Here is a 25,941-nt window from a genome sequence, read left to right as displayed (position 1 = left end):
GCTAGTGTGAGAGAGTACATCGGACGCAGAATTTACAAGTAAAATATCAGAGTCATACAACTTCTGCGAACGTATTGAACAATCCTAGACAGCAAAATTGTTTTAAATTCTCGTCTGGGAAATGATCCTCAATATTTTACATTGGATTCTGGAGAATAATGTAATAATGGTCACTGCTTTATATTGGACTCTGGGGAACAATGTTCATTGTCGAGAGTGTGGTGCTGGAAAGGAACAGCATCCGAAGAGCAAGAGAATCGACGTTTCGGGCAAAAGCCGTTCATCAGGAATTACAGGGAATTCCTGTGTTGGGGCCTATTCCTGTGTTGTACTGTTCTCTTTCTTCTATTACCAATAAAGTAAACTTGAATGATCAAAATGATTTCAACCCAGATGTGGTTAATAGGTGAATCTGACTCTGACAGTGCCATGTAAATTTCTGTGGGTTTTGGGAATCAATTCAACTCCTCAGCACAGTCTGAAAAGAAATCAAAAGCTTTGAAAAGTAAAGTTCACATCATTTCTAAACTTTCTAATTTTCTCTTCAAATCGGTTTTGTATCCTGGAATAAAATCAGAAATCAAACTGGTTCTGAGGAAACGTCCATAAGACAGAGGAGCAGAAATTATGCCACTCAGCCCATCGATTCTGCTCCGCCAATACGGCCGATAGGTTTTCCAATCCCATTTTCCCGCTTTCTCCCCCTAACCTTTGATTCCCTTGCTCCTCAATAACGTCTCTGTCTCTGTTTTAAATATAATCAATGGCCTGGCTTCCTCCAATGAGAGCCTTCTGTGGCAATGAATTCCACAGATTCACCACATTCTGGCGAAAGAAGTTTCTCTTTATCTCCGGACCCGAACGTTAAAGTGTGATTTCATTCCACACATGCTGTCAGACCAATTACCCAGCAATTTCTGACTTGGCTCCTGATTTCCAGCATCCGCAGTTGGCGTTTTTTTTTGTAACCTCGAAGTTTGTAAACTGACTTAGCGAAGACGTGATCTGAATGTGAGGTGTGCTCTTAGTTTGTGGTGAAATTCATCAGCTTTCAAAGTGAACGAGGTCAAGCAGTGAAACTGATGATCTTGCTGAATATTCAGCTTGTCGATTGACGATTGCCACTCATTTCATCATCAAGACCAAAGAATTGCAGAGGGGACTCGTCCTAACACGTGGCTCTTGAGCGTGCGGCCTAGTGGCGCAATGGATAACGCGTCTGACTACGGATCAGAAGATTGTAGGTTCGACTCCTACCTAGCTCGCGTGCGCTTGGAAATCACTTTAGCACACTCCTGTAAATTAACCTCAATTGCAACGGAGGCGGATAACAAAAGGGCAATTTTCTCACATTAAATGAAAGAAAGTAATCAAGGAAAGCGGCAAAATAACAGATCAGCCAACAACACAGAATAAAATGAGTTAAGATGATGAACAACGCAATTTTGATTCTGAAGGGTAAATGCCCTTTTCACTGAAAAGACATATTTCAGTCATTCCTGATGAAGGGCTTTTGCCCGAAACGTCGATTTCGCTGCTCGTTTGATGCTGCCTGAACTGCTGTGCTCTTCCAGCACCACTAATCCAGTATTTGGTTTTCAGCATCTGCAGTCATTGTTTTTACCATATTTCAATCTTTACCCAGTTCGCGCCGACATCAAACCACGATGCCATTGGACTGGATTGGACAATGTCAAAAATCACACAACACTAGGTTGTCGTCCAACAGGTTTATCTGAAAGTGCAAGAGTCCAGCGCCCCGCTCCTTCCTCAGGCAGCTAGTGTGAGAGAGTACATCGGACGCAGAATTTACAAGTAAAATATCAGAGTCATACAACTTCTGCGAACGTATTGAACAATCCTAGACAGCAAAATTGTTTTAAATTCTCGTCTGGGAAATGATCCTCAATATTTTACATTGGATTCTGGAGAATAATGTAATAATGGTCACTGCTTTATATTGGACTCTGGGGAACAATGTTCATTGTCGAGAGTGTGGTGCTGGAAAGGAACAGCATCCGAAGAGCAAGAGAATCGACGTTTCGGGCAAAAGCCGTTCATCAGGAATTACAGGGAATTCCTGTGTTGGGGCCTATTCCTGTGTTGTACTGTTCTCTTTCTTCTATTACCAATAAAATAAACTTGAATGATCAAAATGATTTCAACCCAGATGTGGTTAATAGGTGAATCTGACTCTGACAGTGCCATGTAAATTTCTGTGGGTTTTGGGAATCAATTCAACTCCTCAGCACAGTCTGAAAAGAAATCAAAAGCTTTGAAAAGTAAAGTTCACATCATTTCTAAACTTTCTAATTTTCTCTTCAAATCGGTTTTGTATCCTGGAATAAAATCAGAAATCAAACTCGTTCTGAGGAAACGTCCATAAGACAGAGGAGCAGAAATTATACCACTCAGCCCATCGATTCTGCTCCGCCAATACGGCCGATAGGTTTTCCAATCCCATTTTCCCGCTTTCTCCCCCTAACCTTTGATTCCCTTGCTCCTCAATAACGTCTCTGTCTCTGTTTTAAATATAATCAATGGCCTGGCTTCCTCCAATGAGAGCCTTCTGTGGCAATGAATTCCACAGATTCACCACATTCTGGCGAAATAAGTTTCTCTTTATCTCCGGACCCGAACGTTAAAGTGTGATTGCATTCCACACATGCTGTCAGACCAATTACCCAGCAATTTCTGACTTGGCTCCTGATTTCCAGCATCCGCAGTTGGCGTTTTTTTTTGTAACCTCGAAGTTTGTAAACTGACTTAGCGAAGACGTGATCTGAATGTGAGGTGTGCTCTTAGTTTTCGGTGAAATTCATCAGCTTTCAAAGTGAACGAGGTCAAGCAGTGAAACTGATGATCTTGCTGAATATTCAGCTTGTCGATTGACGATTGCCACTCATTTCATCATCAAGACCAAAGAATTGCAGAGGGGACTCGTCCTAACACGTGGCTCTTGAGCGTGCGGGCTAGTGGCGCAATGGATAACGCGTCTGACTACGGATCAGAAGATTGTAGGTTCGACTCCGACCTAGCTCGCGTGCGCTTGGAAATCACTTTAGCACACTCCTGTAAATTAACCTCAATTGCAACGGAGGCGGATAACAAAAGGGCAATTTTCTCACATTAAATGAAAGAAAGTAATCAAGGAAAGCGGCAAAATAACAGATCAGCCAACAACACAGAATAAAATGAGTTAAGATGATGAACAACGCAATTTTGATTCTGAAGGGTAAATGCCCTTTTCACTGAAAAGACATATTTCAGTCATTCCTGATGAAGGGCTTTTGCCCGAAACGTCGATTTCGCTGCTCGTTTGATGCTGCCTGAACTGCTGTGCTCTTCCAGCACCACTAATCCAGTATTTGGTTTTCAGCATCTGCAGTCATTGTTTTTACCATATTTCAATCTTTACCCAGTTCGCGCCGACATCAAACCACGATGCCATTGGACTGGATTGGACAATGTCAAAAATCTCACAACACTAGGTTGTCGTCCAACAGGTTTATCTGAAAGTGCAAGAGTCCAGCGCCCCGCTCCTTCCTCAGGCAGCTAGTGTGAGAGAGTACATCGGACGCAGAATTTACAAGTAAAATATCAGAGTCATACAACTTCTGCGAACGTATTGAACAATCCTAGACAGCAAAATTGTTTTAAATTCTCGTCTGGGAAATGATCCTCAATATTTTACATTGGATTCTGGAGAATAATGTAATAATGGTCACTGCTTTATATTGGACTCTGGGGAACAATGTTCATTGTCGAGAGTGTGGTGCTGGAAAGGAACAGCATCCGAAGAGCAAGAGAATCGACGTTTCGGGCAAAAGCCGTTCATCAGGAATTACAGGGAATTCCTGTGTTGGGGCCTATTCCTGTGTTGTACTGTTCTCTTTCTTCTATTACCAATAAAATAAACTTGAATGATCAAAATGATTTCAACCCAGATGTGGTTAATAGGTGAATCTGACTCTGACAGTGCCATGTAAATTTCTGTGGGTTTTGGGAATCAATTCAACTACTCAGCACAGTCTGAAAAGAAATCAAAAGCTTTGAAAAGTAAAGTTCACATCATTTCTAAACTTTCTAATTTTCTCTTCAAATCGGTTTTGTATCCTGGAATAAAATCAGGAATCAAACTCGTTCTGAGGAAACGTCCATAAGACAGAGGAGCAGAAATTATGCCACTCAGCCCATCGATTCTGCTCCGCCAATACGGCCGATAGGTTTTCCAATCCCATTTTCCCGCTTTCTCCCCCTAACCTTTGATTCCCTTGCTCCTCAATAACGTCTCTGTCTCTGTTTTAAATATAATCAATGGCCTGGCTTCCTCCAATGAGAGCCTTCTGTGGCAATGAATTCCACAGATTCACCACATTCTGGCGAAAGAAGTTTCTCTTTATCTCCGGACCCGAACGTTAAAGTGTGATTTCATTCCACACATGCTGTCAGAGCAATTACCCAGCAATTTCTGACTTGGCTCCTGATTTCCAGCATCCGCAGTTGGCGTTTTTTTTTGTAACCTCGAAGTTTGTAAACTGACTTAGCGAAGACGTGATCTGAATGTGAGGTGTGCTCTTAGTTTTCGGTGAAATTCATCAGCTTTCAAAGTGAACGAGGTCAAGCAGTGAAACTGATGATCTTGCTGAATATTCAGCTTGTCGATTGACGATTGCCACTCATTTCATCATCAAGACCAAAGAATTGCAGAGGGGACTCGTCCTAACACGTGGCTTTTGAGCGTGCGGGCTAGTGGCGCAATGGATAACGCGTCTGACTACGGATCAGAAGATTGTAGGTTCGACTCCTACCTAGCTCGCGTGCGCTTGGAAATCACTTTAGCACACTCCTGTAAATTAACCTCAATTGCAACGGAGGCGGATAACAAAAGGGCAATTTTCTCACATTAAATGAAAGAAAGTAATCAAGGAAAGCGACAAAATAACAGATCAGCCAACAACACAGAATAAAATGAGTTAAGATGATGAACAATGCAATTTTGATTCTGAAGGGTAAATGCCCTTTTCACTGAAAAGACATATTTCAGTCATTCCTGATGAAGGGCTTTTGCCCGAAACGTCGATTTCGCTGCTCGTTTGATGCTGCCTGAACTGCTGTGCTCTTCCAGCACCACTAATCCAGTATTTGGTTTTCAGCATCTGCAGTCATTGTTTTTACCATATTTCAATCTTTACCCAGTTCGCGCCGACATCAAACCACGATGCCATTGGACTGGATTGGACAATGTCAAAAATCACACAACACTAGGTTGTCGTCCAACAGGTTTATCTGAAAGTGCAAGAGTCCAGCGCCCCGCTCCTTCCTCAGGCAGCTAGTGTGAGAGAGTACATCGGACGCAGAATTTACAAGTAAAATATCAGAGTCATACAACTTCTGCGAACGTATTGAACAATCCTAGACAGCAAAATTGTTTTAAATTCTCGTCTGGGAAATGATCCTCAATATTTTACATTGGATTCTGGAGAATAATGTAATAATGGTCACTGCTTTATATTGGACTCTGGGGAACAATGTTCATTGTCGAGAGTGTGGTGCTGGAAAGGAACAGCATCCGAAGAGCAAGAGAATCGACGTTTCGGGCAAAAGCCGTTCATCAGGAATTACAGGGAATTCCTGTGTTGGGGCCTATTCCTGTGTTGTACTGTTCTCTTTCTTCTATTACCAATAAAGTAAACTTGAATGATCAAAATGATTTCAACCCAGATGTGGTTAATAGGTGAATCTGACTCTGACAGTGCCATGTAAATTTCTGTGGGTTTTGGGAATCAATTCAACTCCTCAGCACAGTCTGAAAAGAAATCAAAAGCTTTGAAAAGTAAAGTTCACATCATTTCTAAACTTTCTAATTTTCTCTTCAAATCGGTTTTGTATCCTGGAATAAAATCAGAAATCAAACTCGTTCTGAGGAAACGTCCATAAGACAGAGGAGCAGAAATTATACCACTCAGCCCATCGATTCTGCTCCGCCAATACGGCCGATAGGTTTTCCAATCCCATTTTCCCGCTTTCTCCCCCTAACCTTTGATTCCCTTGCTCCTCAATAACGTCTCTGTCTCTGTTTTAAATATAATCAATGGCCTGGCTTCCTCCAATGAGAGCCTTCTGTGGCAATGAATTCCACAGATTCACCACATTCTGGCGAAATAAGTTTCTCTTTATCTCCGGACCCGAACGTTAAAGTGTGATTGCATTCCACACATGCTGTCAGACCAATTACCCAGCAATTTCTGACTTGGCTCCTGATTTCCAGCATCCGCAGTTGGCGTTTTTTTTTGTAACCTCGAAGTTTGTAAACTGACTTAGCGAAGACGTGATCTGAATGTGAGGTGTGCTCTTAGTTTTCGGTGAAATTCATCAGCTTTCAAAGTGAACGAGGTCAAGCAGTGAAACTGATGATCTTGCTGAATATTCAGCTTGTCGATTGACGATTGCCACTCATTTCATCATCAAGACCAAAGAATTGCAGAGGGGACTCGTCCTAACACGTGGCTCTTGAGCGTGCGGGCTAGTGGCGCAATGGATAACGCGTCTGACTACGGATCAGAAGATTGTAGGTTCGACTCCGACCTAGCTCGCGTGCGCTTGGAAATCACTTTAGCACACTCCTGTAAATTAACCTCAATTGCAACGGAGGCGGATAACAAAAGGGCAATTTTCTCACATTAAATGAAAGAAAGTAATCAAGGAAAGCGGCAAAATAACAGATCAGCCAACAACACAGAATAAAATGAGTTAAGATGATGAACAACGCAATTTTGATTCTGAAGGGTAAATGCCCTTTTCACTGAAAAGACATATTTCAGTCATTCCTGATGAAGGGCTTTTGCCCGAAACGTCGATTTCGCTGCTCGTTTGATGCTGCCTGAACTGCTGTGCTCTTCCAGCACCACTAATCCAGTATTTGGTTTTCAGCATCTGCAGTCATTGTTTTTACCATATTTCAATCTTTACCCAGTTCGCGCCGACATCAAACCACGATGCCATTGGACTGGATTGGACAATGTCAAAAATCTCACAACACTAGGTTGTCGTCCAACAGGTTTATCTGAAAGTGCAAGAGTCCAGCGCCCCGCTCCTTCCTCAGGCAGCTAGTGTGAGAGAGTACATCGGACGCAGAATTTACAAGTAAAATATCAGAGTCATACAACTTCTGCGAACGTATTGAACAATCCTAGACAGCAAAATTGTTTTAAATTCTCGTCTGGGAAATGATCCTCAATATTTTACATTGGATTCTGGAGAATAATGTAATAATGGTCACTGCTTTATATTGGACTCTGGGGAACAATGTTCATTGTCGAGAGTGTGGTGCTGGAAAGGAACAGCATCCGAAGAGCAAGAGAATCGACGTTTCGGGCAAAAGCCGTTCATCAGGAATTACAGGGAATTCCTGTGTTGGGGCCTATTCCTGTGTTGTACTGTTCTCTTTCTTCTATTACCAATAAAATAAACTTGAATGATCAAAATGATTTCAACCCAGATGTGGTTAATAGGTGAATCTGACTCTGACAGTGCCATGTAAATTTCTGTGGGTTTTGGGAATCAATTCAACTACTCAGCACAGTCTGAAAAGAAATCAAAAGCTTTGAAAAGTAAAGTTCACATCATTTCTAAACTTTCTAATTTTCTCTTCAAATCGGTTTTGTATCCTGGAATAAAATCAGGAATCAAACTCGTTCTGAGGAAACGTCCATAAGACAGAGGAGCAGAAATTATGCCACTCAGCCCATCGATTCTGCTCCGCCAATACGGCCGATAGGTTTTCCAATCCCATTTTCCCGCTTTCTCCCCCTAACCTTTGATTCCCTTGCTCCTCAATAACGTCTCTGTCTCTGTTTTAAATATAATCAATGGCCTGGCTTCCTCCAATGAGAGCCTTCTGTGGCAATGAATTCCACAGATTCACCACATTCTGGCGAAAGAAGTTTCTCTTTATCTCCGGACCCGAACGTTAAAGTGTGATTTCATTCCACACATGCTGTCAGAGCAATTACCCAGCAATTTCTGACTTGGCTCCTGATTTCCAGCATCCGCAGTTGGCGTTTTTTTTTGTAACCTCGAAGTTTGTAAACTGACTTAGCGAAGACGTGATCTGAATGTGAGGTGTGCTCTTAGTTTTCGGTGAAATTCATCAGCTTTCAAAGTGAACGAGGTCAAGCAGTGAAACTGATGATCTTGCTGAATATTCAGCTTGTCGATTGACGATTGCCACTCATTTCATCATCAAGACCAAAGAATTGCAGAGGGGACTCGTCCTAACACGTGGCTTTTGAGCGTGCGGGCTAGTGGCGCAATGGATAACGCGTCTGACTACGGATCAGAAGATTGTAGGTTCGACTCCTACCTAGCTCGCGTGCGCTTGGAAATCACTTTAGCACACTCCTGTAAATTAACCTCAATTGCAACGGAGGCGGATAACAAAAGGGCAATTTTCTCACATTAAATGAAAGAAAGTAATCAAGGAAAGCGACAAAATAACAGATCAGCCAACAACACAGAATAAAATGAGTTAAGATGATGAACAATGCAATTTTGATTCTGAAGGGTAAATGCCCTTTTCACTGAAAAGACATATTTCAGTCATTCCTGATGAAGGGCTTTTGCCCGAAACGTCGATTTCGCTGCTCGTTTGATGCTGCCTGAACTGCTGTGCTCTTCCAGCACCACTAATCCAGTATTTGGTTTTCAGCATCTGCAGTCATTGTTTTTACCATATTTCAATCTTTACCCAGTTCGCGCCGACATCAAACCACGATGCCATTGGACTGGATTGGACAATGTCAAAAATCACACAACACTAGGTTGTCGTCCAACAGGTTTATCTGAAAGTGCAAGAGTCCAGCGCCCCGCTCCTTCCTCAGGCAGCTAGTGTGAGAGAGTACATCGGACGCAGAATTTACAAGTAAAATATCAGAGTCATACAACTTCTGCGAACGTATTGAACAATCCTAGACAGCAAAATTGTTTTAAATTCTCGTCTGGGAAATGATCCTCAATATTTTACATTGGATTCTGGAGAATAATGTAATAATGGTCACTGCTTTATATTGGACTCTGGGGAACAATGTTCATTGTCGAGAGTGTGGTGCTGGAAAGGAACAGCATCCGAAGAGCAAGAGAATCGACGTTTCGGGCAAAAGCCGTTCATCAGGAATTACAGGGAATTCCTGTGTTGGGGCCTATTCCTGTGTTGTACTGTTCTCTTTCTTCTATTACCAATAAAGTAAACTTGAATGATCAAAATGATTTCAACCCAGATGTGGTTAATAGGTGAATCTGACTCTGACAGTGCCATGTAAATTTCTGTGGGTTTTGGGAATCAATTCAACTCCTCAGCACAGTCTGAAAAGAAATCAAAAGCTTTGAAAAGTAAAGTTCACATCATTTCTAAACTTTCTAATTTTCTCTTCAAATCGGTTTTGTATCCTGGAATAAAATCAGAAATCAAACTCGTTCTGAGGAAACGTCCATAAGACAGAGGAGCAGAAATTATACCACTCAGCCCATCGATTCTGCTCCGCCAATACGGCCGATAGGTTTTCCAATCCCATTTTCCCGCTTTCTCCCCCTAACCTTTGATTCCCTTGCTCCTCAATAACGTCTCTGTCTCTGTTTTAAATATAATCAATGGCCTGGCTTCCTCCAATGAGAGCCTTCTGTGGCAATGAATTCCACAGATTCACCACATTCTGGCGAAAGAAGTTTCTCTTTATCTCCGGACCCGAACGTTAAAGTGTGATTTCATTCCACACATGCTGTCAGAGCAATTACCCAGCAATTTCTGACTTGGCTCCTGATTTCCAGCATCCGCAGTTGGCGTTTTTTTTTGTAACCTCGAAGTTTGTAAACTGACTTAGCGAAGACGTGATCTGAATGTGAGGTGTGCTCTTAGTTTTCGGTGAAATTCATCAGCTTTCAAAGTGAACGAGGTCAAGCAGTGAAACTGATGATCTTGCTGAATATTCAGCTTGTCGATTGACGATTGCCACTCATTTCATCATCAAGACCAAAGAATTGCAGAGGGGACTCGTCCTAACAAGTGACTTTTGAGCGTGCGGGCTAGTGGCGCAATGGATAACGCGTCTGACTACGGATCAGAAGATTGTAGGTTCGACTCCTACCTAGCTCGCGTGCGCTTGGAAATCACTTTAGCACACTCCTGTAAATTAAACTCAATGACAACGGAGGCGGATAACAAAAGGGCAATTTTCTCACATTAAACGAAAGAAAGTAATCAAGGAAAGCGGCAAAATAACAGATCAGCCAACAACACAGAATAAAATGAGTTAAGATGATGAGCAACGCAATTTTGATTCTGAAGGGTAAATGCCCTTTTCACTGAAAAGACATATTTCAGTCATTCCTGATGAAGGGCTTTTGCCCGAAACGTCGATTTCGCTGCTCGTTTGATGCTGCCTGAACTGCTGTGCTCTTCCAGCACCACTAATCCAGTATTTGGTTTTCAGCATCTGCAGTCATTGTTTTTACCATATTTCAATCTTTACCCAGTTCCCGCCGACATCAAACCACGATGCCATTGGACTGGATTGGACAATGTCAAAAATCACACAACACTAGGTTGTCGTCCAACAGGTTTATCTGAAAGTGCAAGAGTCCAGCGCCCCGCTCCTTCCTCAGGCAGCTAGTGTGAGAGAGTACATCGGACGCAGAATTTACAAGTAAAATATCAGAGTCATACAACTTCTGCGAACGTATTGAACAATCCTAGACAGCAAAATTGTTTTAAATTCTCGTCTGGGAAATGATCCTCAATATTTTACATTGGATTCTGGAGAATAATGTAATAATGGTCACTGCTTTATATTGGACTCTGGGGAACAATGTTCATTGTCGAGAGTGTGGTGCTGGAAAGGAACAGCATCCGAAGAGCAAGAGAATCGACGTTTCGGGCAAAAGCCGTTCATCAGGAATTACAGGGAATTCCTGTGTTGGGGCCTATTCCTGTGTTGTACTGTTCTCTTTCTTCTATTACCAATAAAATAAACTTGAATGATCAAAATGATTTCAACCCAGATGTGGTTAATAGGTGAATCTGACTCTGACAGTGCCATGTAAATTTCTGTGGGTTTTGGGAATCAATTCAACTCCTCAGCACAGTCTGAAAAGAAATCAAAAGCTTTGAAAAGTAAAGTTCACATCATTTCTAAACTTTCTAATTTTCTCTTCAAATCGGTTTTGTATCCTGGAATAAAATCAGAAATCAAACTGGTTCTGAGGAAACGTCCATAAAACAGAGGAGCAGAAATTATGCCACTCAGCCCATCGATTCTGCTCCGCCAATACGGCCGATAGGTTTTCCAATCCCATTTTCCCGCTTTCTCCCCCTAACCTTTGATTCCCTTGCTCCTCAATAACGTCTCTGTCTCTGTTTTAAATATAATCAATGGCCTGGCTTCCTCCAATGAGAGCCTTCTGTGGCAATGAATTCCACAGATTCACCACATTCTGGCGAAAGAAGTTTCTCTTTATCTCCGGACCCGAACGTTAAAGTGTGATTTCATTCCACACATGCTGTCAGAGCAATTACCCAGCAATTTCTGACTTGGCTCCTGATTTCCAGCATCCGCAGTTGGCGTTTTTTTTGGTAACCTCGAAGTTTGTAAACTGACTTAGCGAAGACGTGATCTGAATGTGAGGTGTGCTCTTAGTTTTCGGTGAAATTCATCAGCTTTCAAAGTGAACGAGGTCAAGCAGTGAAACTGATGATCTTGCTGAATATTCAGCTTGTCGATTGACGATTGCCACTCATTTCATCATCAAGACCAAAGAATTGCAGAGGGGACTCGTCCTAACAAGTGACTTTTGAGCGTGCGGGCTAGTGGCGCAATGGATAACGCGTCTGACTACGGATCAGAAGATTGTAGGTTCGACTCCTACCTAGCTCGCGTGCGCTTGGAAATCGCTTTAGCACACTCCTGTAAATTAACCTCAATGACAACGGAGGCGGATAACAAAAGGGCAATTTTCTCACATTAAACGAAAGAAAGTAATCAAGGAAAGCGGCAAAATAACAGATCAGCCAACAACACAGAATCAAATGAGTTAAGATGATGAGCAACGCAATTTTGATTCTGAAGGGTAAATGCCCTTTTCACTGAAAAGACATATTTCAGTCATTCCTGATGAAGGGCTTTTGCCCGAAACGTCGATTTCGCTGCTCGTTTGATGCTGCCTGAACTGCTGTGCTCTTCCAGCACCACTAATCCAGTATTTGGTTTTCAGCATCTGCAGTCATTGTTTTTACCATATTTCAATCTTTACCCAGTTCCCGCCGACATCAAACCACGATGCCATTGGACTGGATTGGACAATGTCAAAAATCACACAACACTAGGTTGTCGTCCAACAGGTTTATCTGAAAGTGCAAGAGTCCAGCGCCCCGCTCCTTCCTCAGGCAGCTAGTGTGAGAGAGTACATCGGACGCAGAATTTACAAGTAAAATATCAGAGTCATACAACTTCTGCGAACGTATTGAACAATCCTAGACAGCAAAATTGTTTTAAATTCTCGTCTGGGAAATGATCCTCAATATTTTACATTGGATTCTGGAGAATAATGTAATAATGGTCACTGCTTTATATTGGACTCTGGGGAACAATGTTCATTGTCGAGAGTGTGGTGCTGGAAAGGAACAGCATCCGAAGAGCAAGAGAATCGACGTTTCGGGCAAAAGCCGTTCATCAGGAATTACAGGGAATTCCTGTGTTGGGGCCTATTCCTGTGTTGTACTGTTCTCTTTCTTCTATTACCAATAAAGTAAACTTGAATGATCAGAATGATTTCAACCCAGATGTGGTTAATAGGTGAATCTGACTCTGACAGTGCCATGTAAATTTCTGTGGGTTTTGGGAATCAATTCAACTCCTCAGCACAGTCTGAAAAGAAATCAAAAGCTTTGAAAAGTAAAGTTCACATCATTTCTAAACTTTCTAATTTTCTCTTCAAATCGGTTTTGTATCCTGGAATAAAATCAGAAATCAAACTCGTTCTGAGGAAACGTCCATAAGACAGAGGAGCAGAAATTATACCACTCAGCCCATCGATTCTGCTCCGCCAATACGGCCGATAGGTTTTCCAATCCCATTTTCCCGCTTTCTCCCCCTAACCTTTGATTCCCTTGCTCCTCAATAACGTCTCTGTCTCTGTTTTAAATATAATCAATGGCCTGGCTTCCTCCAATGAGAGCCTTCTGTGGCAATGAATTCCACAGATTCACCACATTCTGGCGAAAGAAGTTTCTCTTTATCTCCGGACCCGAACGTTAAAGTGTGATTTCATTCCACACATGCTGTCAGAGCAATTACCCAGCAATTTCTGACTTGGCTCCTGATTTCCAGCATCCGCAGTTGGCGTTTTTTTTTGTAACCTCGAAGTTTGTAAACTGACTTAGCGAAGACGTGATCTGAATGTGAGGTGTGCTCTTAGTTTTCGGTGAAATTCATCAGCTTTCAAAGTGAACGAGGTCAAGCAGTGAAACTGATGATCTTGCTGAATATTCAGCTTGTCGATTGACGATTGCCACTCATTTCATCATCAAGACCAAAGAATTGCAGAGGGGACTCGTCCTAACAAGTGACTTTTGAGCGTGCGGGCTAGTGGCGCAATGGATAACGCGTCTGACTACGGATCAGAAGATTGTAGGTTCGACTCCTACCTAGCTCGCGTGCGCTTGGAAATCACTTTAGCACACTCCTGTAAATTAAACTCAATGACAACGGAGGCGGATAACAAAAGGGCAATTTTCTCACATTAAACGAAAGAAAGTAATCAAGGAAAGCGGCAAAATAACAGATCAGCCAACAACACAGAATAAAATGAGTTAAGATGATGAGCAACGCAATTTTGATTCTGAAGGGTAAATGCCCTTTTCACTGAAAAGACATATTTCAGTCATTCCTGATGAAGGGCTTTTGCCCGAAACGTCGATTTCGCTGCTCGTTTGATGCTGCCTGAACTGCTGTGCTCTTCCAGCACCACTAATCCAGTATTTGGTTTTCAGCATCTGCAGTCATTGTTTTTACCATATTTCAATCTTTACCCAGTTCCCGCCGACATCAAACCACGATGCCATTGGACTGGATTGGACAATGTCAAAAATCACACAACACTAGGTTGTCGTCCAACAGGTTTATCTGAAAGTGCAAGAGTCCAGCGCCCCGCTCCTTCCTCAGGCAGCTAGTGTGAGAGAGTACATCGGACGCAGAATTTACAAGTAAAATATCAGAGTCATACAACTTCTGCGAACGTATTGAACAATCCTAGACAGCAAAATTGTTTTAAATTCTCGTCTGGGAAATGATCCTCAATATTTTACATTGGATTCTGGAGAATAATGTAATAATGGTCACTGCTTTATATTGGACTCTGGGGAACAATGTTCATTGTCGAGAGTGTGGTGCTGGAAAGGAACAGCATCCGAAGAGCAAGAGAATCGACGTTTCGGGCAAAAGCCGTTCATCAGGAATTACAGGGAATTCCTGTGTTGGGGCCTATTCCTGTGTTGTACTGTTCTCTTTCTTCTATTACCAATAAAATAAACTTGAATGATCAAAATGATTTCAACCCAGATGTGGTTAATAGGTGAATCTGACTCTGACAGTGCCATGTAAATTTCTGTGGGTTTTGGGAATCAATTCAACTCCTCAGCACAGTCTGAAAAGAAATCAAAAGCTTTGAAAAGTAAAGTTCACATCATTTCTAAACTTTCTAATTTTCTCTTCAAATCGGTTTTGTATCCTGGAATAAAATCAGAAATCAAACTGGTTCTGAGGAAACGTCCATAAAACAGAGGAGCAGAAATTATGCCACTCAGCCCATCGATTCTGCTCCGCCAATACGGCCGATAGGTTTTCCAATCCCATTTTCCCGCTTTCTCCCCCTAACCTTTGATTCCCTTGCTCCTCAATAACGTCTCTGTCTCTGTTTTAAATATAATCAATGGCCTGGCTTCCTCCAATGAGAGCCTTCTGTGGCAATGAATTCCACAGATTCACCACATTCTGGCGAAAGAAGTTTCTCTTTATCTCCGGACCCGAACGTTAAAGTGTGATTTCATTCCACACATGCTGTCAGAGCAATTACCCAGCAATTTCTGACTTGGCTCCTGATTTCCAGCATCCGCAGTTGGCGTTTTTTTTGGTAACCTCGAAGTTTGTAAACTGACTTAGCGAAGACGTGATCTGAATGTGAGGTGTGCTCTTAGTTTTCGGTGAAATTCATCAGCTTTCAAAGTGAACGAGGTCAAGCAGTGAAACTGATGATCTTGCTGAATATTCAGCTTGTCGATTGACGATTGCCACTCATTTCATCATCAAGACCAAAGAATTGCAGAGGGGACTCGTCCTAACAAGTGACTTTTGAGCGTGCGGGCTAGTGGCGCAATGGATAACGCGTCTGACTACGGATCAGAAGATTGTAGGTTCGACTCCTACCTAGCTCGCGTGCGCTTGGAAATCGCTTTAGCACACTCCTGTAAATTAACCTCAATGACAACGGAGGCGGATAACAAAAGGGCAATTTTCTCACATTAAACGAAAGAAAGTAATCAAGGAAAGCGGCAAAATAACAGATCAGCCAACAACACAGAATCAAATGAGTTAAGATGATGAGCAACGCAATTTTGATTCTGAAGGGTAAATGCCCTTTTCACTGAAAAGACATATTTCAGTCATTCCTGATGAAGGGCTTTTGCCCGAAACGTCGATTTCGCTGCTCGTTTGATGCTGCCTGAACTGCTGTGCTCTTCCAGCACCACTAATCCAGTATTTGGTTTTCAGCATCTGCAGTCATTGTTTTTACCATATTTCAATCTTTACCCAGTTCCCGCCGACATCAAACCACGATGCCATTGGACTGGATTGGACAATGTCAAAAATCACACAACACTAGGTTGTCGTCCAACAGGTTTATCTGAAAGTGCAAGAGTCCAGCGCCCCGCTCCTTCCTCAGGCAGCTAGTGTGAGAGAGTACATCGGACGCAGAATTTACAAGTAAAATATCAGAGTCATACAACTTCTGCGAACGTATTGAACAATCCTAGACAGCAAAATTGTTTTAAATTCTCGTCTGGGAAATGATCCTCAATATTTTACATTGGATTCTGGAGAATAATGTAATAATGGTCACTGCTTTATATTGGACTCTGGGGAACAATGTTCATTGTCGAGAGTGTGGTGCTGGAAAGGAACAGCATCCGAAGAGCAAGAGAATCGACGTTTCGGGCAAAAGCCGTTCATCAGGAATTACAGGGAATTCCTGTGTTGGGGCCTATTCCTGTGTTGTACTGTTCTCTTTCTTCTATTACCAATAAAGTAAACTTGAATGATCAGAATGATTTCAACCCAGATGTGGTTAATAGGTGAATCTGACTCTGACAGTGCCATGTAAATTTCTGTGGGTTTTGGGAATCAATTCAACTCCTCAGCACAGTCTGAAAAGAAATCAAAAGCTTTGAAAAGTAAAGTTCACATCATTTCTAAACTTTCTAATTTTCTCTTCAAATCGGTTTTGTATCCTGGAATAAAATCAGAAATCAAACTGGTTCTGAGGAAACGTCCATAAAACAGAGGAGCAGAAATTATGCCACTCAGCCCATCGATTCTGCTCCGCCAATACGGCCGATAGGTTTTCCAATCCCATTTTCCCGCTTTCTCCCCCTAACCTTTGATTCCCTTGCTCCTCAATAACGTCTCTGTCTCTGTTTTAAATATAATCAATGGCCTGGCTTCCTCCAATGAGAGCCTTCTGTGGCAATGAATTCCACAGATTCACCACATTCTGGCGAAAGAAGTTTCTCTTTATCTCCGGACCCGAACGTTAAAGTGTGATTTCATTCCACACATGCTGTCAGAGCAATTACCCAGCAATTTCTGACTTGGCTCCTGATTTCCAGCATCCGCAGTTGGCGTTTTTTTTGGTAACCTCGAAGTTTGTAAACTGACTTAGCGAAGACGTGATCTGAATGTGAGGTGTGCTCTTAGTTTTCGGTGAAATTCATCAGCTTTCAAAGTGAACGAGGTCAAGCAGTGAAACTGATGATCTTGCTGAATATTCAGCTTGTCGATTGACGATTGCCACTCATTTCATCATCAAGACCAAAGAATTGCAGAGGGGACTCGTCCTAACAAGTGACTTTTGAGCGTGCGGGCTAGTGGCGCAATGGATAACGCGTCTGACTACGGATCAGAAGATTGTAGGTTCGACTCCTACCTAGCTCGCGTGCGCTTGGAAATCGCTTTAGCACACTCCTGTAAATTAACCTCAATGACAACGGAGGCGGATAACAAAAGGGCAATTTTCTCACATTAAACGAAAGAAAGTAATCAAGGAAAGCGGCAAAATAACAGATCAGCCAACAACACAGAATAAAATGAGTTAAGATGATGAGCAACGCAATTTTGATTCTGAAGGGTAAATGCCCTTTTCACTGAAAAGACATATTTCAGTCATTCCTGATGAAGGGCTTTTGCCCGAAACGTCGATTTCGCTGCTCGTTTGATGCTGCCTGAACTGCTGTGCTCTTCCAGCACCACTAATCCAGTATTTGGTTTTCAGCATCTGCAGTCATTGTTTTTACCATATTTCAATCTTTACCCAGTTCCCGCCGACATCAAACCACGATGCCATTGGACTGGATTGGACAATGTCAAAAATCACACAACACTAGGTTGTCGTCCAACAGGTTTATCTGAAAGTGCAAGAGTCCAGCGCCCCGCTCCTTCCTCAGGCAGCTAGTGTGAGAGAGTACATCGGACGCAGAATTTACAAGTAAAATATCAGAGTCATACAACTTCTGCGAACGTATTGAACAATCCTAGACAGCAAAATTGTTTTAAATTCTCGTCTGGGAAATGATCCTCAATATTTTACATTGGATTCTGGAGAATAATGTAATAATCGTCACTGCTTTATATTGGACTCAGGGGAACAATGTTCATTGTCGAGAGTGTGGTGCTGGAAAGGAACAGCATCCGAAGAGCAAGAGAATCGACGTTTCGGGCAAAAGCCGTTCATCAGGAATTACAGGGAATTCCTGTGTTGGGGCCTATTCCTGTGTTGTACTGTTCTCTTTCTTCTATTACCAATAAAGTAAACTTGAATGATCAGAATGATTTCAACCCAGATGTGGTTAATAGGTGAATCTGACTCTGACAGTGCCATGTAAATTTCTGTGGGTTTTGGGAATCAATTCAACTCCTCAGCACAGTCTGAAAAGAAATCAAAAGCTTTGAAAAGTAAAGTTCACATCATTTCTAAACTTTCTAATTTTCTCTTCAAATCGGTTTTGTATCCTGGAATAAAATCAGAAATCAAACTGGTTCTGAGGAAACGTCCATAAAACAGAGGAGCAGAAATTATGCCACTCAGCCCATCGATTCTGCTCCGCCAATACGGCCGATAGGTTTTCCAATCCCATTTTCCCGCTTTCTCCCCCTAACCTTTGATTCCCTTGCTCCTCAATAACGTCTCTGTCTCTGTTTTAAATATAATCAATGGCCTGGCTTCCTCCAATGAGAGCCTTCTGTGGCAATGAATTCCACAGATTCACCACATTCTGGCGAAAGAAGTTTCTCTTTATCTCCGGACCCGAACGTTAAAGTGTGATTTCATTCCACACATGCTGTCAGAGCAATTACCCAGCAATTTCTGACTTGGCTCCTGATTTCCAGCATCCGCAGTTGGCGTTTTTTTTGGTAACCTCGAAGTTTGTAAACTGACTTAGCGAAGACGTGATCTGAATGTGAGGTGTGCTCTTAGTTTTCGGTGAAATTCATCAGCTTTCAAAGTGAACGAGGTGAAACTGATGATCTTGCTGAATATTCAGCTTGTCGATTGACGATTGCCACTCATTTCATCATCAAGACCAAAGAATTGCAGAGGGGACTCGTCCTAACAAGTGACTTTTGAGCGTGCGGGCTAGTGGCGCAATGGATAACGCGTCTGACTACGGATCAGAAGATTGTAGGTTCGACTCCTACCTAGCTCGCGTGCGCTTGGAAATCACTTTAGCACACTCCTGTAAATTAACCTCAATGACAACGGAGGCGGATAACAAAAGGGCAATTTTCTCACATTAAACGAAAGAAAGTAATCAAGGAAAGCGGCAAAATAACAGATCAGCCAACAACACAGAATCAAATGAGTTAAGATGATGAGCAACGCAATTTTGATTCTGAAGGGTAAATGCCCTTTTCACTGAAAAGACATATTTCAGTCATTCCTGATGAAGGGCTTTTGCCCGAAACGTCGATTTCGCTGCTCGTTTGATGCTGCCTGAACTGCTGTGCTCTTCCAGCACCACTAATCCAGTATTTGGTTTTCAGCATCTGCAGTCATTGTTTTTACCATATTTCAATCTTTACCCAGTTCCCGCCGACATCAAACCACGATGCCATTGGACTGGATTGGACAATGTCAAAAATCACACAACACTAGGTTGTCGTCCAACAGGTTTATCTGAAAGTGCAAGAGTCCAGCGCCCCGCTCCTTCCTCAGGCAGCTAGTGTGAGAGAGTACATCGGACGCAGAATTTACAAGTAAAATATCAGAGTCATACCACTTCTGCGAACGTATTGAACAATCCTAGACAGCAAAATTGTTTTAAATTCTCGTCTGGGAAATGATCCTCAATATTTTACATTGGATTCTGGAGAATAATGTAATAATGGTCACTGCTTTATGTTGGACTCTGGGGAACAATGTTCATTGTCGAGAGTGTGGTGCTGGAAAGGAACAGCATCCGAAGAGCAAGAGAATCGACGTTTCGGGCAAAAGCCGTTCATCAGGAATTACAGGGAATTCCTGTGTTGGGGCCTATTCCTGTGTTGTACTGTTCTCTTTCTTCTATTACCAATAAAGTAAACTTGAATGATCAAAATGATTTCAACCCAGATGTGGTTAATAGGTGAATCTGACTCTGACAGTGCCATGTAAATTTCTGTGGGTTTTGGGAATCAATTCAACTACTCAGCACAGTCTGAAAAGAAATCAAAAGCTTTGAAAAGTAAAGTTCACATCATTTCTAAACTTTCTAATTTTCTCTTCAAATCGGTTTTGTATCCTGGAATAAAATCAGAAATCAAACTGGTTCTGAGGAAACGTCCATAAGACAGAGGAGCAGAAATTATGCCACTCAGCCCATCGATTCTGCTCCGCCAATACGGCCGATAGGTTTTCCAATCCCATTTTCCCGCTTTCTCCCCCTAACCTTTGATTCCCTTGCTCCTCAATAACGTCTCTGTCTCTGTTTTAAATATAATCAATGGCCTGGCTTCCTCCAATGAGAGCCTTCTGTGGCAATGAATTCCACAGATTCACCACATTCTGGCGAAAGAAGTTTCTCTTTATCTCCGGACCCGAACGTTAAAGTGTGATTTCATTCCACACATGCTGTCAGACCAATTACCCAGCAATTTCTGACTTGGCTCCTGATTTCCAGCATCCGCAGTTGGCGTTTTTTTTGGTAACCTCGAAGTTTGTAAACTGACTTAGCGAAGACGTGATCTGAATGTGAGGTGTGCTCTTAGTTTTCGGTGAAATTCATCAGCTTTCAAAGTGAACGAGGTCAAACAGTGAAACTGATGATCTTGCTGAATATTCAGCTTGTCGATTGACGATTGCCACTCATTTCATCATCAAGACCAAAGAATTGCAGAGGGGACTCGTCCTAACAAGTGACTTTTGAGCGTGCGGGCTAGTGGCGCAATGGATAACGCGTCTGACTACGGATCAGAAGATTGTAGGTTCGACTCCTACCTAGCTCGCGTGCGCTTGGAAATCACTTTAGCACACTCCTGTAAATTAACCTCAATGACAACGGAGGCGGATAACAAAAGGGCAATTTTCTCACATTAAACGAAAGAAAGTAATCAAGGAAAGCGGCAAAATAACAGATCAGCCAACAACACAGAATAAAATGAGTTAAGATGATGAGCAACGCAATTTTGATTCTGAAGGGTAAATGCCCTTTTCACTGAAAAGACATATTTCAGTCATTCCTGATGAAGGGCTTTTGCCCGAAACGTCGATTTCGCTGCTCGTTTGATGCTGCCTGAACTGCTGTGCTCTTCCAGCACCACTAATCCAGTATTTGGTTTTCAGCATCTGCAGTCATTGTTTTTACCATATTTCAATCTTTACCCAGTTCCCGCCGACATCAAACCACGATGCCATTGGACTGGATTGGACAATGTCAAAAATCACACAACACTAGGTTGTCGTCCAACAGGTTTATCTGAAAGTGCAAGAGTCCAGCGCCCCGCTCCTTCCTCAGGCAGCTAGTGTGAGAGAGTACATCGGACGCAGAATTTACAAGTAAAATATCAGAGTCATACCACTTCTGCGAACGTATTGAACAATCCTAGACAGCAAAATTGTTTTAAATTCTCGTCTGGGAAATGATCCTCAATATTTTACATTGGATTCTGGAGAATAATGTAATAATGGTCACTGCTTTATGTTGGACTCTGGGGAACAATGTTCATTGTCGAGAGTGTGGTGCTGGAAAGGAACAGCATCCGAAGAGCAAGAGAATCGACGTTTCGGGCAAAAGCCGTTCATCAGGAATTACAGGGAATTCCTGTGTTGGGGCCTATTCCTGTGTTGTACTGTTCTCTTTCTTCTATTACCAATAAAGTAAACTTGAATGATCAAAATGATTTCAACCCAGATGTGGTTAATAGGTGAATCTGACTCTGACAGTGCCATGTAAATTTCTGTGGGTTTTGGGAATCAATTCAACTACTCAGCACAGTCTGAAAAGAAATCAAAAGCTTTGAAAAGTAAAGTTCACATCATTTCTAAACTTTCTAATTTTCTCTTCAAATCGGTTTTGTATCCTGGAATAAAATCAGAAATCAAACTCGTTCTGAGGAAACGTCCATAAAACAGAGGAGCAGAAATTATGCCACTCAGCCCATCGATTCTGCTCCGCCAATACGGCCGATAGGTTTTCCAATCCCATTTTCCCGCTTTCTCCCCCTAACCTTTGATTCCCTTGCTCCTCAATAACGTCTCTGTCTCTGTTTTAAATATAATCAATGGCCTGGCTTCCTCCAATGAGAGCCTTCAGGTGGCAATGAATTCCACAGATTCACCACATTCTGGCGAAAGAAGTTTCTCTTTATCTCCGGACCCGAACGTTAAAGTGTGATTTCATTCCACACATGCTGTCAGACCAATTACCCAGCAATTTCTGACTTGGCTCCTGATTTCCAGCATCCGCAGTTGGCGTTTTTTTTGGTAACCTCGAAGTTTGTAAACTGACTTAGCGAAGACGTGATCTGAATGTGAGGTGTGCTCTTAGTTTTCGGTGAAATTCATCAGCTTTCAAAGTGAACGAGGTCAAGCAGTGAAACTGATGATCTTGCTGAATATTCAGCTTGTCGATTGACGATTGCCACTCATTTCATCATCAAGACCAAAGAATTGCAGAGGGGACTCGTCCTAACAAGTGACTTTTGAGCGTGCGGGCTAGTGGCACAATGGATAACGCGTCTGACTACGGATCAGAAGATTGTAGGTTCGACTCCTACCTAGCTCGCGTGCGCTTGGAAATCACTTTAGCACACTCCTGTAAATTAACCTCAATGACAACGGAGGCGGATAACAAAAGGGCAATTTTCTCACATTAAACGAAAGAAAGTAATCAAGGAAAGCGGCAAAATAACAGATCAGCCAACAACACAGAATAAAATGAGTTAAGATGGTGAGCAACGCAATTTTGATTCTGAAGGGTAAATGCCCTTTTCACTGAAAAGACATATTTCAGTCATTCCTGATGAAGGGCTTTTGCCCGAAACGTCGATTTCGCTGCTCGTTTGATGCTGCCTGAACTGCTGTGCTCTTCCAGCACCACTAATCCAGTATTTGGTTTTCAGCATCTGCAGTCATTGTTTTTACCATATTTCAATCTTTACCCAGTTCCCGCCGACATCAAACCACGATGCCATTGGACTGGATTGGACAATGTCAAAAATCACACAACACTAGGTTGTCGTCCAACAGGTTTATCTGAAAGTGCAAGAGTCCAGCGCCCCGCTCCTTCCTCAGGCAGCTAGTGTGAGAGAGTACATCGGACGCAGAATTTACAAGTAAAATATCAGAGTCATACAACTTCTGCGAACGCATTGAACAATCCTAGACAGCAAAATTGTTTTAAATTCTCGTCTGGGAAATGATCCTCAATATTTTACATTGGATTCTGGAGAATAATGTAATAATGGTCACTGCTTTATGTTGGACTCTGGGGAACAATGTTCATTGTCGAGAGTGTGGTGCTGGAAAGGAACAGCATCCGAAGAGCAAGAGAATCGACGTTTCGGGCAAAAGCCGTTCATCAGGAATTACAGGGAATTCCTGTGTTGGGGCCTATTCCTGTGTTGTACTGTTCTCTTTCTTCTATTACCAATAAAGTAAACTTGAATGATCAAAATGATTTCAACCCAGATGTGGTTAATAGGTGAATCTGACTCTGACAGTGCCATGTAAATTTCTGTGGGTTTTGGGAATCAATTCAACTCCTCAGCACAGTCTGAAAAGAAATCAAAAGCTTTGAAAAGTAAAGTTCACATCATTTCTAAACTTTCTAATTTTCTCTTCAAATCGGTTTTCTATCCTGGAATAAAATCAGAAATCAAACTCGTTCTGAGGAAACGTCCATAAAACAGAGGAGCAGAAATTATGCCACTCAGCCCATCGATTCTGCTCCGCCAATACGGCCGATAGGTTTTCCAATCCCATTTTCCCGCTTTCTCCCCCTAACCTTTGATTCCCTTGCTCCTCAATAACGTCTCTGTCTCTGTTTTAAATATAATCAATGGCCTGGCTTCCTCCAATGAGAGCCTTCTGTGGCAATGAATTCCACAGATTCACCACATTCTGGCGAAAGAAGTTTCTCTTTATCTCCGGACCCGAACGTTAAAGTGTGATTTCATTCCACACATGCTGTCAGACCAATTACCCAGCAATTTCTGACTTGGCTCCTGATTTCCAGCATCCGCAGTTGGCGTTTTTTTTGGTAACCTCGAAGTTTGTAAACTGACTTAGCGAAGACGTGATCTGAATGTGAGGTGTGCTCTTAGTTTTCGGTGAAATTCATCAGCTTTCAAAGTGAACGAGGTCAAGCAGTGAAACTGATGATCTTGCTGAATATTCAGCTTGTCGATTGACGATTGCCACTCATTTCATCATCAAGACCAAAGAATTGCAGAGGGGACTCGTCCTAACAAGTGACTTTTGAGCGTGCGGGCTAGTGGCGCAATGGATAACGCGTCTGACTACGGATCAGAAGATTGTAGGTTCGACTCCTACCTAGCTCGCGTGCGCTTGGAAATCACTTTAGCACACTCCTGTAAATTAACCTCAATGACAACGGAGGCGGATAACAAAAGGGCAATTTTCTCACATTAAACGAAAGAAAGTAATCAAGGAAAGCAGCAAAATAACAGATCAGCCAACAACACAGAATAAAATGAGTTAAGATGATGAGCAACGCAATTTTGATTCTGAAGGGTAAATGCCCTTTTCACTGAAAAGACATATTTCAGTCATTCCTGATGAAGGGCTTTTGCCCGAAACGTCGATTTCGCTGCTCGTTTGATGCTGCCTGAACTGCTGTGCTCTTCCAGCACCACTAATCCAGTATTTGGTTTTCAGCATCTGCAGTCATTGTTTTTACCATATTTCAATCTTTACCCAGTTCCCGCCGACATCAAACCACGATGCCATTGGACTGGATTGGACAATGTCAAAAATCACACAACACTAGGTTGTCGTCCAACAGGTTTATCTGAAAGTGCAAGAGTCCAGCGCCCCGCTCCTTCTTCAGGCAGCTAGTGTGAGAGAGTACATCGGACGCAGAATTTACAAGTAAAATATCAGAGTCATACAACTTCTGCGAACGTATTGAACAATCCTAGACAGCAAAATTGTTTTAAATTCTCGTCTGGGAAATGATCCTCAATATTTTACATTGGATTCTGGAGAATAATGTAATAATGGTCACTGCTTTATATTGGACTCTGGGGAACAATGTTCATTGTCGAGAGTGTGGTGCTGGAAAGGAACAGCATCCGAAGAGCAAGAGAATCGACGTTTCGGGCAAAAGCCGTTCATCAGGAATTACAGGGAATTCCTGTGTTGGGGCCTATTCCTGTGTTGTACTGTTCTCTTTCTTCTATTACCAATAAAGTAAACTTGAATGATCAAAATGATTTCAACCCAGATGTGGTTAATAGGTGAATCTGACTCTGACAGTGCCATGTAAATTTCTGTGGGTTTTGGGAATCAATTCAACTACTCAGCACAGTCTGAAAAGAAATCAAAAGCTTTGAAAAGTAAAGTTCACATCATTTCTAAACTTTCTAATTTTCTCTTCAAATCGGTTTTGTATCCTGGAATAAAATCAGAAATCAAACTCGTTCTGAGGAAACGTCCATAAAACAGAGGAGCAGAAATTATGCCACTCAGCCCATCGATTCTGCTCCGCCAATACGGCCGATAGGTTTTCCAATCCCATTTTCCCGCTTTCTCCCCCTAACCTTTGATTCCCTTGCTCCTCAATAACGTCTCTGTCTCTGTTTTAAATATAATCAATGGCCTGGCTTCCTCCAATGAGAGCCTTCTGTGGCAATGAATTCCACAGATTCACCACATTCTGGCGAAAGAAGTTTCTCTTTATCTCCGGACCCGAACGTTAAAGTGTGATTTCATTCCACACATGCTGTCAGAGCAATTACCCAGCAATTTCTGACTTGGCTCCTGATTTCCAGCATCCGCAGTTGGCGTTTTTTTTGGTAACCTCGAAGTTTGTAAACTGACTTAGCGAAGACGTGATCTGAATGTGAGGTGTGCTCTTAGTTTTCGGTGAAATTCATCAGCTTTCAAAGTGAACGAGGTCAA

At 42.3% G+C, this 25,941-nt stretch overlaps 14 non-coding genes across 14 annotated transcripts; all 14 read left to right on the top strand.

The window, feature by feature from the left end:
• Positions 1–1,192: 1,192 nt before the first annotated feature.
• trnar-acg (transfer RNA arginine (anticodon ACG)) lies at positions 1,193–1,265 on the top strand. Its single transcript has one exon. It is a non-coding gene; the product is annotated as a tRNA-Arg (tRNA).
• A 1,704-nt stretch (positions 1,266–2,969) lies between these two features.
• On the top strand, positions 2,970–3,042 carry trnar-acg (transfer RNA arginine (anticodon ACG)). Its single transcript has one exon. It is a non-coding gene; the product is annotated as a tRNA-Arg (tRNA).
• Positions 3,043–4,746: 1,704 nt separating this feature from the next.
• trnar-acg (transfer RNA arginine (anticodon ACG)) lies at positions 4,747–4,819 on the top strand. The gene has a single exon. It is a non-coding gene; the product is annotated as a tRNA-Arg (tRNA).
• A 1,704-nt stretch (positions 4,820–6,523) lies between these two features.
• trnar-acg (transfer RNA arginine (anticodon ACG)) lies at positions 6,524–6,596 on the top strand. The gene has a single exon. It is a non-coding gene; the product is annotated as a tRNA-Arg (tRNA).
• Positions 6,597–8,300: 1,704 nt separating this feature from the next.
• trnar-acg (transfer RNA arginine (anticodon ACG)) lies at positions 8,301–8,373 on the top strand. The gene has a single exon. It is a non-coding gene; the product is annotated as a tRNA-Arg (tRNA).
• Positions 8,374–10,077: 1,704 nt separating this feature from the next.
• On the top strand, positions 10,078–10,150 carry trnar-acg (transfer RNA arginine (anticodon ACG)). The gene has a single exon. It is a non-coding gene; the product is annotated as a tRNA-Arg (tRNA).
• Positions 10,151–11,854: 1,704 nt separating this feature from the next.
• trnar-acg (transfer RNA arginine (anticodon ACG)) lies at positions 11,855–11,927 on the top strand. The gene has a single exon. It is a non-coding gene; the product is annotated as a tRNA-Arg (tRNA).
• Positions 11,928–13,631: 1,704 nt separating this feature from the next.
• trnar-acg (transfer RNA arginine (anticodon ACG)) lies at positions 13,632–13,704 on the top strand. Its single transcript has one exon. It is a non-coding gene; the product is annotated as a tRNA-Arg (tRNA).
• A 1,704-nt stretch (positions 13,705–15,408) lies between these two features.
• Positions 15,409–15,481, top strand: trnar-acg (transfer RNA arginine (anticodon ACG)). Its single transcript has one exon. It is a non-coding gene; the product is annotated as a tRNA-Arg (tRNA).
• Positions 15,482–17,185: 1,704 nt separating this feature from the next.
• Positions 17,186–17,258, top strand: trnar-acg (transfer RNA arginine (anticodon ACG)). Its single transcript has one exon. It is a non-coding gene; the product is annotated as a tRNA-Arg (tRNA).
• A 1,696-nt stretch (positions 17,259–18,954) lies between these two features.
• Positions 18,955–19,027, top strand: trnar-acg (transfer RNA arginine (anticodon ACG)). The gene has a single exon. It is a non-coding gene; the product is annotated as a tRNA-Arg (tRNA).
• Positions 19,028–20,731: 1,704 nt separating this feature from the next.
• Positions 20,732–20,804, top strand: trnar-acg (transfer RNA arginine (anticodon ACG)). Its single transcript has one exon. It is a non-coding gene; the product is annotated as a tRNA-Arg (tRNA).
• A 1,705-nt stretch (positions 20,805–22,509) lies between these two features.
• trnar-acg (transfer RNA arginine (anticodon ACG)) lies at positions 22,510–22,582 on the top strand. The gene has a single exon. It is a non-coding gene; the product is annotated as a tRNA-Arg (tRNA).
• Positions 22,583–24,286: 1,704 nt separating this feature from the next.
• Positions 24,287–24,359, top strand: trnar-acg (transfer RNA arginine (anticodon ACG)). The gene has a single exon. It is a non-coding gene; the product is annotated as a tRNA-Arg (tRNA).
• Positions 24,360–25,941: the final 1,582 nt, after the last annotated feature.

The sequence above is a fragment of the Chiloscyllium punctatum genome, chromosome 31 (genome assembly GCF_047496795.1).
Source record: "Chiloscyllium punctatum isolate Juve2018m chromosome 31, sChiPun1.3, whole genome shotgun sequence".
Classification (NCBI taxonomy): Eukaryota; Metazoa; Chordata; class Chondrichthyes; order Orectolobiformes; family Hemiscylliidae; genus Chiloscyllium; species Chiloscyllium punctatum.
The sequence above is the reverse complement of the archived record's forward strand: the minus strand, read 5'-3'. Positions and strand labels throughout refer to the sequence as shown.